Source organism: Ambystoma mexicanum, chromosome 10, assembly GCF_040938575.1.
Source record: "Ambystoma mexicanum isolate Mex_15411 chromosome 10, UKY_AmexF1_1, whole genome shotgun sequence".
Lineage (NCBI taxonomy): Eukaryota > Metazoa > Chordata > Amphibia > Caudata > Ambystomatidae > Ambystoma > Ambystoma mexicanum.
The window spans coordinates 1254272191-1254285876 of NC_090932.1; the positions used below are offsets into that span (position 1 = coordinate 1254272191).

General features: G+C 47.0%; 1 long non-coding RNA gene across 1 annotated transcript in view; it reads right to left on the reverse strand.

Annotated features, from left to right (window-relative positions):
* Window positions 1-13686, reverse strand: part of LOC138492205 (uncharacterized) — a 95394-nt gene that overhangs the window by 80793 nt on the left and 915 nt on the right. The window lies entirely within an intron of this gene.

The window sequence follows — 13686 nt, forward strand, 5'->3', positions numbered from 1 at the left end:
CTGCAGTTAAGTCCACCCAAGCATTATGAGCCCGGCGCTTCCAGCGCTGGGACTGGGCATATTTATGAGCCTGGTGCCACTGGCGCCAGGAATGGGTCCAAAAGGTCCCAATTGGGACTGGTTGGCACTCGGAACCTGGGTTATGGATCTGCTTCCAAGGGAGTTGGGAAAACCCTGACCTTTTGGAAGCAGAGATCATGACAGCCTCTTAACCACTGGGTTACTCAGAGAGTAGGAACATTGGTCTGTAGAATGATAAGCGGAGACCACTGAAAGGTAAGTTCTGCATGACAGAACGTAAGCACCCGACTCTGCTAGGGAGGACATGAAGGACAGCACAGTGTCAATCGTAACCGCCCTTGGGTCCAACTGCTTTCCCAAACACCAATGAAAGAACCTGAGCCATTTACTCCTGTATTGGGATCAGGTCGAGGGTTTCCTGGCTGCCTGGATAATATGCATGTTATCCGTAGACAAATTAAGAGGCTCTAAAGACCTGAACACAGGCACCATGCTGCCAAGCTGAGCGATTGTGGGGAGGGGTGCCACATCTGCTGTTCCCCTTGATGAAGAAGATCGGGGGTCACTGGTAACCTGATCAGGGGACACACCGACAGGTGTTGAAGTTCTGAGAGCCAAAACCTGGCCGGCCACCAGGGGGATATGAGCAGAAGGGAGCAGTTCACTGAGTTCTTCAGCTTCCAAATTGCTCGATGGACTAGAGGCAGAGGCAGGAAGGCATAAGCTCTCATGTTGTGCCATGGAATCTCAAGAGCATCCCCCAGAGAGGAGGCTCCCAGCCCCCCTCTAGAAGCATACCGAGGAAGCTTCTTGTTCACCGCCGTAGCGAAGCAATCCACCTCCAGTGTGCTCCAACGCAAGAAGATCCAAGAGAGGACCTCAGCCTTCAACTCCCACTCGTAGCTGACCACTGTCTGCCGGCTGAGGGCATCCGCTGTGACATTCAGCTAGCCCGGGATGTCCACTGCAAGCAGCCAGACACCATGAAGCACGGTCCACTCCCAAATCTGGATGGACAGGTCCACGAGGGGGGGAGACTTCATTCCCCCTTGCTTGTTGATGTAATACATCGACCCCACATTGTCCGTGCGTATGCGGACCACCTTGTTGGCAATGATCGGTATGAACACCCTGAGCGCTAGGAAGATCGCCAGAAGCTCCAGATGATTTATGTGAAGGAGCTTGTCCTGAGGCGACCAGAGGTCCGAGACCTGTAGAAGATCTAACGTCGCACCCCACCCCAGGAGGGAGGAGTCTGTTGTGATCGTCACCATAAGAGCTGGGTCCTGAAACACCGCAGCCACCGACAGGTTGCTGAGAGATGACCACCATTCCAAGTCCACTCTCATGGAATCCGGAATCATTATCAGCTTGGAATCCGGGTCCACAGCCTGACGCCAGGAACTCCGAAGAGCCATCTGGGTCCATCTCATCTTGAGACGAGCAAGAGGAAGAGCCAGCACACATGAGGCTCAGAAGCCTCTGAAACCACCAGGCCGACATGCTCTCCGACTGTGCAAACATCTGACACGTGGCCAACAGATCCGCCATTCTGTTCCCGGTCAGGTACACTCTGGAGTCGATCGTGTTCCAGCGAAAACCCAGGAAAATCAGGTCCTGCAAGACCGTCATGAAGATTTCCGCCAGTTCACTGACAGCCCAAGATGGAACAGGAGCTAAAGGAGAGACTGGAGATTGCCCGCTGCTGCCAGCGGACAAGAGCTGCGTAAGAGCCAGTCATCCAAATATGGATACACATGGATACCCTGGAGACGAAGATAGGCCGCAATCACCGACATCATCTTGTGAAGACACGCTGCGCTGAGCTGAGGCCAAAAGGAAACACTCGAAACTGGAAGTGCTCCTCTCCCAAAGAGAAACGGAGATATCTCCTGTGTGGGTTCCAAATCCGGATATGCATGTACGGATCCTGAAGATCCACCACACTGAGCCAATCGCCCATCTGCAAGGAGGACCGTATCTGGCTGGGCGTGATCATCTTGAATTTCTCTTGGGGTCGGAAAAGATTGAACTGGGAAAGGTCTAGGATGGTGCGCAGGCCAGCCTGGTTGGGTTTGGGCACCGTGAACAGCCGGGAGTAGAAGCCCTCCCCTCGGTCCCCAAGGGGAACGGGTTCCACAGCTCTGAGGTCCAGAGGTTTCTGAACCTCGGCTCCGAGGGAGGGCGAGCCCGACAGCTGAAAAGGAGAGTTGAGGGGAGGGGTAGGGGGTAGAGTTAAGCGGAAGCCCGCCCGAGCGACTGACAAAACCCATCTGTCTTCTGTGATGGTCTGCCACGCCTCCCATTGAGACGCAATGCGTCCTCCCACCGGGGTCTCGTGCGAGCGCGGAAAACCCTCATTTTGTAGGGTTATCAGTGGTTTTGCCACCTGAACCTGAGGAGGAGGCTAAGTAGCGGGAGAAAAACCGTGTCCGTTGTTGCCTACGGTGGTTGTTCCCCACAGGGGTATCCACTCTGCGAGATTTTCAGTCGAGGAAGCCCCTAAAGCCAGAGGAAGGTCGACTTTGCGACAACGGTCTCTGGGTTTTGAAAGGAGTCTTAACAAGGACCGACAAGGACTTAGCTGTCTGAGTGCTATCCTTCGTCTTGGTGAGCTCTACATCTGTTGTAGAATGAAAGAGCTCCTTCCCATCAAATGGAAGGTCCAACACCTTGTCCAGCACTTCTTATGAGAATTTAGTTGCATGCAACCACGCCTGCCGTGAGGTATCAACCCCCAGCATAAGGCCCTGAGCCGAGGTGTCTACGTGATGAGCCGCAGCCTCCAGGAGATTCTGGGCCAAGACCCTGGCGTCGGATAGACCCCCTTTAAAGTCTTCGAGCTTCTCGACCGGGATAAACTCCTCAAACTCTGACAGACCTTTCCACATCCGCATATTAGCTCCCGCTAATACCAATTCCGCATTGGCCTGCCTGAGCTGCAAGGCCGAGTTGGCAAAGAGGTGGACAAATCCAGGGACATAACGGGGAAGGGTGCCACACAGCCCCCTCCACCGACGTATCCACATAAATCAAAGGTGCAGACCCCGCAGGCAACGAAACATTGTGCGGAAGAGGATTCCAATCCTAAACTGGCCGATAAGGATGCGCACAAGAGTCTCTATGTTCACCCAAGGAACCAAGCCCTACATCTGAGGCCGATGGCGTAGTTGTAGGGGTACCACCCAAAATGGCCGCCGCGGTCGTGCCGTGAACAGGCACCATTTTGTCATCACCTGAGGGAAACTGCGGCACGTGAGGAAGTGAGGCAGGGGTCCCCGTCGATGGATCAGGGGTCTTAACTTAAGCCTTAACATAAGGAACCTCGCCAGAGCCCGTACTATGAGGCCTGGAAAGTTTCTGCGACATACCAAGTGCCAAATCAGCCTTCCCAGGAAGGTCCTCGGCACTGCCGGTAAAAGAAGAGCTTTCCTTCTTTCCCCCTCAACAGATCTGGCGTCACCGCAAGAGCGGGAACGGTGAGAAACAGCCTCCACCGGTAAGGCCTTGCCAGGCCTCTCAGAATTGTTGGTAACTTTAGCCTCTGAAAGAGGGACCTCGGACCCACGTCCGGTGACAGCCTTATCCGCGCGGGCCTTGAACATCCGTTCGGTAACAGCAAGCCCACCCAAGGCCTCGGGGCGCACCCCGGTCTTATTTTTGAGGGAAGCCAACAGAGAGGCCTCAGAGCGAGCTCTGGTACCTCACAACTCAGTATAACTGGGTCCACAAACAGCCCCCACAGGAGGGGCCTCGGAGCGTGCTCCGGTATTCACAGGCCCCTTACGGAGACCCTCAGAGAAAACTCTGGTACAATGATTAGGCCCAATGGGCACCTTAGGGCGAACCCCGGTGGCAGAGCAATCAACACCATTCCCTGCCCGAGAGGAACCCAGAAAGGTATCCCCCGGCCGGGGTGTTCTGAAAAGTAAAGAACTTACCGGGCGTTTTTTCTTCTCGTTGATGAATGCCTGAAAATGTGAAGGAGGAGTTTGTCGGAACACCTCCTCCCACTGCTCCAACCGATGTTGAAGTGTCCTGACCGAAAGGGAGTCGCAGCAAAAACAGCAGTCCCAATGGTGATCCGGACCCAAGCACTCTAAACAAAGAGGATGGGGATCCGCCCTCGCGAAATGACGGTGACACGATGAACAATCTGGAAAGTCTAGTTTGAACGACATAGACAGACTAGTACACAATCGCTAGCGAGAGCCAGAGAGGAAAAAAGGGAAGAAAATCTTCCGAGGATGCAAGTGCGTCCAGTCCCGAACGAGTGGAGAAAAGGACTGATGGGTGATGCGCGGGGCGGAGCCAAGGTGGGTGGGGTTACGGCTGCGTGTCGGGCCCCGCGCAGAAAGAGAGGAAGGACACATTTTTGAAAAAACATTTTGGATGCTTTTTACTAAGTTCTCCGGTCCCGTCCCACAGGACGGAGAGATGTCCCATAAGTATGGAGGAAAGGGGGCGGGACGTAGGAGTATTCCCTTTTTCAATGGGAAACTTTGGGCTAGCAGCAAAGCAGCGCTGCTTCTTCACTCTGCTTCTATAGTACACACCAGAACACACCCTGGCAGCCTTTCTTGGTGTGCTCCCGGTTCCAACTTGCCCAATGGTGCTTGGCAAAACAGTGCAGCCATCCTTTTGTAGCTGCAAAATGCAGTTTTGATGCGAGACAGTGGTGCTCAAAGGAGCCAGTGCAGCCATTTTGCTGTTAACTGCTGAAGTGCAGCTTGGTTATGGATGGGATTTCTGCTGAGGGGCTCACTGTATCCCACAAATCCCTTGGCAACCCAGCTTTGGAATCCAGTTTCACTCTTGGAGATTCATGGCCAGGAATTGAAACTTACTGGCAATGAATTCCCCTCATCCTTTCCTTCAGCTGAAATTGCCTTTTTAGCTTGCATTTTAATTCAACATGAACTCTGAAATGCAACCCATTCATATATTGAAATATCACTGCAATGTTGTTCCCTGCATAAGGAGGTTACATGTGAGCAACATGATAACATGATTACACTTTTCAAGACTGATGAACATCTGGTTTTACAAAGTGTTAATTAAGGCAAAATCAAAATGCCTTTTGTAATCCCAGCTGTGAAAAAGGCTTTGACCACAGATTTTTAACCCAGTTCAGGCTACCATCATGACAGAAACCAACTCTTTTGTTGAAAGCTATGCCCATATTTTTAGGAGCAGGTCTTTAACTGAAAAAGAAAATGGCTTTTGAAGGCAATGATTTTGGTCATAGTGAAAAACTCCATTCTGCAGTACAAGTTTGCACACTAATTTACACACTGGATACCGCCGATATGGTCTCAGCTTTTCCAGGCCTTTTTCCAAAGTATCATGAGGTGTTTCCCTCATGTGTTGCAAGGAACATTTTTAGGCATCACCAGGCTTAGATGCCTAAATGTGCTCCTTTCGTTTAGGCATTGCAGGGCCTTATTTTCATGTGGATTCACAGTGGGTCTTTCATTATGGAAAACCCTCATACTGACTCTGGCCTTTCGTTATGGTATTCAGGGTTATTTCACCCCATAGTGGTGAAATATACTGTTTTGCATATTAGAGGATTCTTTCATTCCTCCTTCTTTTGTAAATCAAACAGCTACTTGTCCATTGATAATGATAGGTAGGCCCCTTTCCACAGGGCTCTTTAACTTCACATGAAACAAAAGCAAAAGCCAAGCAGTTTTTGTTGCAGTGTTTAAATGCCTGCCATTCATGTGAAAAGCAAAAGCCGGGCCGTTTGGGCTGCTGTGTTTAAATGCCTGCCATTCAGGTGAAAGGCAAAACAAAAAGCCAGACCATTTTTGTTGCAAAAACCAGGCCTTTTTTGTTGCACTGTTTAAATGCCTGCCATTCAGGTAAAAGACAAAAGAAAAAGCCAGGCCGTTTTTGTTCCATGGTTCACATGCCTGTCATTTATGTGGAAGAGACTTCTGTTTGGGGCCTTTAAATGCACCCCACACCATAAGGGAGTATTCTGGCAACAACTCTGGTGAAGAACGCTTGCTTTCTCTTAGATGTTTGGGGAACCAACAGTGGATTGTCTTGTTAAAGCTTTTGCTAATAGGATTAGTGGTGCATATCCAATTTTGGGGTGGCACACTTCTTTGAATTATATGCCAATGGGTCCTAACTTCTCCACTCTTGGATGTGCTTACTTTCTTACATATTGCCTGTGGATCTCTATAGAAATTTGATTAACTCCGGTTGATCTGTTTGATTGAGCTTTCACATTAATGCCAGGTAGGTCCTAGCTAGTCGGGTTTGCTTATGCTGGTAACTCACAAAACGCATGAGTGCAGCATGCTACATGAGGGCGGTGGCGAGTGTACAGAATCAATATCTCGTTTATAACACATGGTCACATCCTGTTGGCTCTTGGGTTTGCTATTTGATTTCCTAAACTCTTTGTATTAACTAGAATGAAATGTTGGTTTATTTAGACTTGTTGCCTAATAACGAGATTGAGAGCTTCTGAGTATTGTTAGAAATTCTGGACACACAATAAAATGCTTTCGTGAAATTGAATTCAGTTTGTTTTAGATTTTTTTCAGTATGATTTGCTCTTGAAGAAGGAGTCTTTACCCCGAAACGCGCTGAGCACAACCCAGATTGTCTTTTGATTTTTGTGTACTTATTTGTCTGTGTATCAGCATTCAAGTGAGCAGGGGACGGGAGAGTCCATATATTGGACTTTCTTTGTTGAGAAGTGACCAGACACTGTCAGGTAAGAAGCCATGATAAGCACCTGAACGTACGTTTTAATTAGCTCAACGCCTTATTTGGGGTTTGGGCGTACAGACTCAGATCTTGTCAAAATAGCTTTATTAGGATCGGATACCTAGATCTCTTAGGACTGCTTTGCTTCCACTGCCCATCTGTTCATTGTTATTTTACCCGTCTAATGTAATGCTCTAGACCAGGGGTATGCAACGTCTGACTCTCCAGGTGTTTTTCACTATGAATCCATTGATCCTCACCATTGGCTGTGCTGGCTGGGGCTGATAGGAGTTGTATTCCAAAATATCTGCAGATACAAAGGTTGCAGACACCAGCTGTAGACCTATCTCTGGCAGGATATAGCAGCAATGATCATGCAGGCAAGGTATCTCATTTAGGAGACGCAAGTGAGCGCAGCACTGGTTCTATTGATATATCTCACTCTTTCACAACCACTTAGAAGGCAGTCAAGCCTGAATAATGGAAGTGGAGTCACGTGACCTTTGACTGAGAAATTCCCTCCATGGGCTCACAGATGTTTGTGGAATGTATTGTAAAGGGTCCCCATGCATAAAACTCCATGGAGGAGGTTTGGGGATTCAGTGACCTTTTATTGGTACGCCAGAGCCTCCTATCCACCATACATAGATAGCAGGCTCTCTGGCCTCTATCTAAAATATTGTATCATTTTCTGCACCCATCAATCGATAGTAAATCACCACATTACATTTTCCAATAATTTTTCTTGCAATAGCAAGTTAAAGAGACAGCAAACAGTGTGAAATATGCCTTTATTTGTAAGTACACAAAAGTCGAATGCAAAGGTTACATTAATAAACGTGATGCATCATTCATTTCACTTTGCAGTCAGGAATGGGTCTTAGTAATCAAGTGGTGTTGCCATGAGTAAGCCAAGAGACAACGTTGTGCTGTCCAATTCATAAATGGTCACGAATATTATAATATATGAAGGATTCTATTAAACCTGAGTGCTTGTGCTTTTGAACAGCGCACAGTGGGCCTGATTTACAAAGCTTTTTTCAATGAGATTGCACCATTATAAAATTATTTTGCAAATCAGGCCCAATCACGTTTTCAGATAAGTCACAGTGAGATTAAATGCCCTGCCCATGATCATGCACTTTGGTTAAGTGGCGATGCCAAGATTTGAACACACTCTACGGTTTAGACACTTGGCCACACACCTTCAAAAGTCTAGTTATTATAAAATATGTTATGATTTGGCTTCCAAGAGCTACCTTTTATAGATATACTTGCAAAGTGAACAAAGAACGTACTAATCAACCTGGCAATAAACACATCCGTATAGAAACATGTTAAGCAAAAATAGTATGATTATAGCTTCATTTTCTACGCCTTAAATAAAAGCCTATAAGTACCAAAATGAAAAGTAATGTGAGAATGGAAGATCTCTTCTTTCTTATAACTGTACTTTCAGGACTTAAAGGCACGCAGCAAAAGAAACTGTGCATTAAAGGCCCATGTCTATAATCATTGTTTAGCACAGACATGTGGCTTTTATTATGCAAGGTCCTAAGAAAATGCAAATGTCCACCTAAAAAACAAACCCTTTTATTGTGCATCAGACTAGCATACAATATTGATTAAAACTAGACCATTGTTTAATTGTTTCGTATGAAGGCACAGATGTGACAAATAACTGGATTAGTATATGGGCCTATAGAGGCAAATGTACCACATTTCCAATCACCTAAACATTTTCCAAGAAATAAATGCACAGAGACTAAAGGAACAAAGAGCTTGCACCCCACGGTTAAGGTACGGCACGAGTTGTGCGTCCTGGACGCTTTTTATCACAAGCCTCATCCTCGTTACGGGTCTCGTGGGGAGAATGGGCCTAGAGTGTTATCCCAGCATTTTGGAAGGGCGGGCTGAAGCCAAATTACCCAAACGGTTTTGTTCGCCTGCAGGCAGGGTGGGTGATAGCTTGTAGCTGGCGGGTGAGGGGAGGTTTATGGCCAGTGACTCCCTCCAAATGTGGGCGAGTTGAGCAGTATATTCATATCTTCCATCCTGTCCAACTACCCAAAATTGACATTTTCGCCTGAATATTTTAAGTGTGAACACACTGGAAAATGATAGCTCATACTTTGGTACCCGGCAGAGGTTGAAGTGAGAATGAAATGGAATCCACTATTTTTGCAGCCATTCCCACAGTCCCAGGAAGTGTTCATTGTGCTCTTGGAGCATGCCTTTATGGTATAGTTCATGATCTCCTTCTGCGCTGATCACTTACCCTGGGCCTTGACGAGGGTGTAATCAATCAAGCAATGTGTAAGAATTGCGATGCTTCCTATCTGCTGGGAGGGTGTGGCAGCAACTGCTGGGAGACGTTGCCTGGCGCAAATAGGAACACGTTGGAAAATATGCCGTGCATATAGAAAAGCGTATATTCAACACACGATGAATCAATTTTGTTCCTCTTAAAAACCCTAGAAACATATTGATGGCCAAAACAAATGCATTATTTATTGGAATCATGTATCCTTTTCGTATTAATGTGGGCCCTCTTTCTATTGTTGTTTGACTCTGAGGCGGGGGTCTGCAAAATGTACCTCTACCAGATGTTTTGGACAGCAACTCCCCTCAGCCCTAGCCAATAGTCAATGGTGAGGCATCGTGGGAGTCGTATCCTAGAACATCTGGAGAACCAGAGGTTCAAGTTGTGAAGAAACAAAGCTACACCTGTCCCTGGTCAGGTCATTTTATGCATCGACTGCAGCATCTGGCCGAGCATGCACAGCGGGCTGGGGTGGCAGATTGGAAGGTTTGCAATCCTGCATGGAGCAATCGGGACTTTCCCTGCCTCCCTTTAGTTTGTATTTGTGGAAAATATACAGGCATATAAGGTACCAGCAAAGTCTGAAAAAGAAAAATCCAAATAGCCACATCCCCTGAACTTGCAGGGTGTCGAGCTAAACTGCAATCTGTGTTGACATGGGAGCAACAACTAAAACTAATTGCAGGGCAGGCTTATTTTACCCATCCACACACGTGGCAAGCTATCTACCACGCATGTTGTGCTACCACTGCCTTGCCCACCCCACCACCCCCACTACATTTGTGTTAAACTTCTACCAATATTCACAGGCACTTCAGATTTTACGGGATGATTTTTTTTACTGCACATTTTCTGTAATTGTATATTGCAGCCCATATAGGTTTCCCTGATATTTCAGAACAAAATACCCCTGGTTTTGTAAATGTCAAAAGTAATTTGGTGATTAGCTGAATCAAGTGCCGCGTACAACAAAATAAGGCCGCCTCATACAGTACGTGGCGGTGGCCTATTTTTTAAACATATAGTTCTCCTTACCATAGAACAATGTATGTGTTTCGAGTCCTATAGTAAATATATGACGATACTTCACGTTAGTCTAAAAGTTGATGCACGAGAAATGTGTGATACAAGAAGGGAATCATATAAAATGTGTAATGTTACTTAAGTGTTGTAATAGTTCAAGTCACTATATTTCTGACTAGTGGAAAGAGACCAACAGAAACAAAATACACTCAAGCAGACAGTCTAATATCACAGCAATGCCCACAGATGAGTAGAGATGCGGAGTTCACGACTCGATTCGGCTGGCCACACGTGGGTCACGACCCTGTCCACTAAACAGTGCAAAACGACAGCGTGCCACTGTTTATCTGCATTTACGTGCGTTACCGACAACGGACAAAAGCAGAGAGAAGAAAGAGCCGAAGGAGAGATGGCGAAAGACAGGTGAAGTACATCGGACGGATTGGGGGGCGGGAGGAGAGGGGGGAAGAGTTGTAAGCAATGGAGAGAAGCCTGGGCGAGAAGGGACGAGCTTATAAGAAGGATAGAGGTGCAGCGAAATGGAAGGATAGGGTTAGATACGCACAACCGGAGAAAACGAAATGCATTTGTGTGTGATTTCACACTTGAGTATCTTGCAGCCCAGAGAAATGTGTTATTTATAAAAGTAAAACCGTGATGATTATATAATCATGATGGCTTGAAGGAAATACAAAAAAAAGGAATGGGAATGATTCCGTGAACCTTCAGTGGATGTTTTCCTGCCACACGCTACTCGCGTGGGGGACGCCACTTGCAAGCCACGCTGTCACCTGCTCCCAGGGCTGAGGTCATTCACTACATCTGTTAAACTCTTCCTGGGTGTGGATATGTCTATGCTTATTTCTTTATGCATCCATGTTTCTAAACATCACAGTCTTGGTGTATATTGCATGCGGGTGTTCGTATGTATGGCTTTGCAGGTGTTTTATAGCGCTCCACACGCATACGTGCTGCATCTGCGCACTGTGGCAGATGGGGAAGGAGGGGTGGGGGGTACCCTGAAATGCTTATAGTTCCAATCCGTGCATACTATATTAGGTGTAGCTATTTATACGTTAGGGTCCGTGCAAGCTTACGTTCCTGTGTATCACTCGGGTTCCGTGGGTATAACATATATGTACACGGGGTGTGTACGTTTACACATATGCGCTGCCGCGTCTGCACGTGCAATGTTCTATGTACATTTTAATGTTTATTTGCATTTTTTTTATATAACTTTGCTACGTATGTGACCGTTTTATCGCATGGTTCCGTGCGTGTGTGTTTTCATGAATATGTATTCCCGAGTCTATGTCTTCCTTATATACGTATTAATGTATCGATTCATGTTGCACGTCTGTGTGTCTGTTCATGTATGTCTGCACGGGCATTTGCTTTTTCACATTTCCTCGTATAAATGTGCAAATGCCGAGCATGTTTATGTTAACAACACAGAAAATACGTGTTTCTTTTCTTCGGGCATGAAGATGACCGAATGTGCTCTCAAAACAACGGAATCTGCATGATCTTCTGCAATGGGGTGGACAGGACTATGTGTATACTTTATTGAGAGCAGATATTTAGAGGTTTGGGGTGTGCTGTGGGTTTGCCTGCAGAGAGAGAGAGGGTAAAGGGTTGGCGTTTGTTCTACACATATAAACGTATATTACATTAATTGGTCACCATGTTGATTCTACGTGGATGTGGCCCGACGCCAATACACTAGTTGCTCGGGTGACCTTCGCGTGCACAATTCTTTCTCATCCCGTACAATTTAAAAATAGACCTTGCACCATGAGACACAAAGCCCCACGAGACAAGTGGTTCAGGGAAAGGCGTAGGATTGGTAAATAGCAATATACACCGGGCCCTGAAACACTGACCTATATCATGTTTGCGTATTTCGTGGTTTCTTCTACAGTGCGCAGGACAACGTTTTGTTACAAATCATTGACACGCATAGCGAATGGCTAGACAATGACGCCGAAAACATTTGTTCAAAAGTAATACAGCAAGTACGAAGGAAGTGATTGGGAGGGCAAGACAGTTCGGACAAACTAGCCAGAACAACACGGCGAGGACACTATCACGCACAGCTTCATTCAAAAAGCGTAGTTCGTGAATCAGGTCAATGGTGTTCTTAAAGATCAGGCAAATAAAAGAGTCCGGAAACTAATTCTGGGACGTGCTTGTGTGTTTGTAACAGCACTGTGCCCAGAAACGTAAATTCATGAAATTGCATTCTCCGGTCAAGGGTAAGCAAGGCTTGCTGGTTCACGTGAAGAGGCTCGCTGGTTCATGTAAAGAGGCTCGCTGGTCATGTAAAGAGGCTTGCTGGTCATGTAAAGAGGCTTGCTGGTCATGTAAAGAGGCTTGCTGGTCATGTAAAGAGGCTTCCTGGTTCACGTGAAGAGGCTTCCTGGTTCATGTAAAGAGGCTTGCTGGTCATGTAAAGAGGCTTGCTGGTTCACGTGAAGAGGCTTCCTGGTTCATGTAAAGAGGCTTGCTGGTTCACGTGAAGAGGCTTGCTGGTTCATGTAAAGAGGCTCGCTGGTTATGTAAAGAGGCTTGCTGGTCATGTAAAGAGGCTTCCTGGTTCATGTAAAGAGGCTTGCTGGTCATGTAAAGAGGCTTGCTGGTCATGTAAAGAGGCTTCCTGGTTCATGTGAATTTCGAAAACGGGACTCTTGGCACATGCTGTACCTGTTACGGATGGGTTCTTTAGCTCTCTCGCTCTCTCTCACACACGCCCTCTCGGGAAAACACAGTGCGTGAAGATGCACAGGATACAAATAAAGGCAGGTAAAGGGCCACTAATGCTTCCTCCGGGGACGTTTCTATTCAACTGGAGGTTGTGGGGTGAGGGGATTCAATCTTTTTGGTAGGGTGGAACTGGGGCATACAATTGTCTCGGGCACCAACGAGAAAGTGACACAGAGTTGCAAACGGCAATTCATTCCTTTTGTGGCAGACTGTTTGAATTGTACCCAAGGGGGAGTTTTGTGATAAAATGTAATGCAAATTGTGCAATGTAAAGAATATGTATTCATCAACAAAGTTCAAAACTACTAGCCACATAGAGAAGGAACTCATCAAAATGGCTCACGTTGTCTAAAAAAGCGGCACACTTTGACACAAAAAAAACTGTCCCACGGTAGTATTTTGCGCTTTTGGTTTGAGCATAGCCCTGTAGGCCAGTCCGAATCTGCTATTCAAGGCAACCCTTTAGTGTCCCCTCTTCGGGACAGTCGCGCTCCTTTGTCCTTTATACCTGACAGTGGTATTTAGGCAACAGTAGAAGCCAAGTACAAGAGCCCCCAGATCCAAGCGAGAATCACAAAACGCGCACGACGTTCCTGCGTGAGACCATACCGCCCGGTCCATGTCTTAGGTGGGGCGCTCTCCCTCTTGCCATCTAAGACATTGCACTGATGGACACTCAGCTGTCTTCAGGACCATCCGGCTCTAGACTCACTGACCCCTTGAAAACGTGCAATGAAAAAGTCGGTGGTCCTGATTCACAATTGCAAAGCGCGTTGTGAATCAGGTCCAGTGTATTTCTTTGATGCCATCAGGACAACACTGGGGCA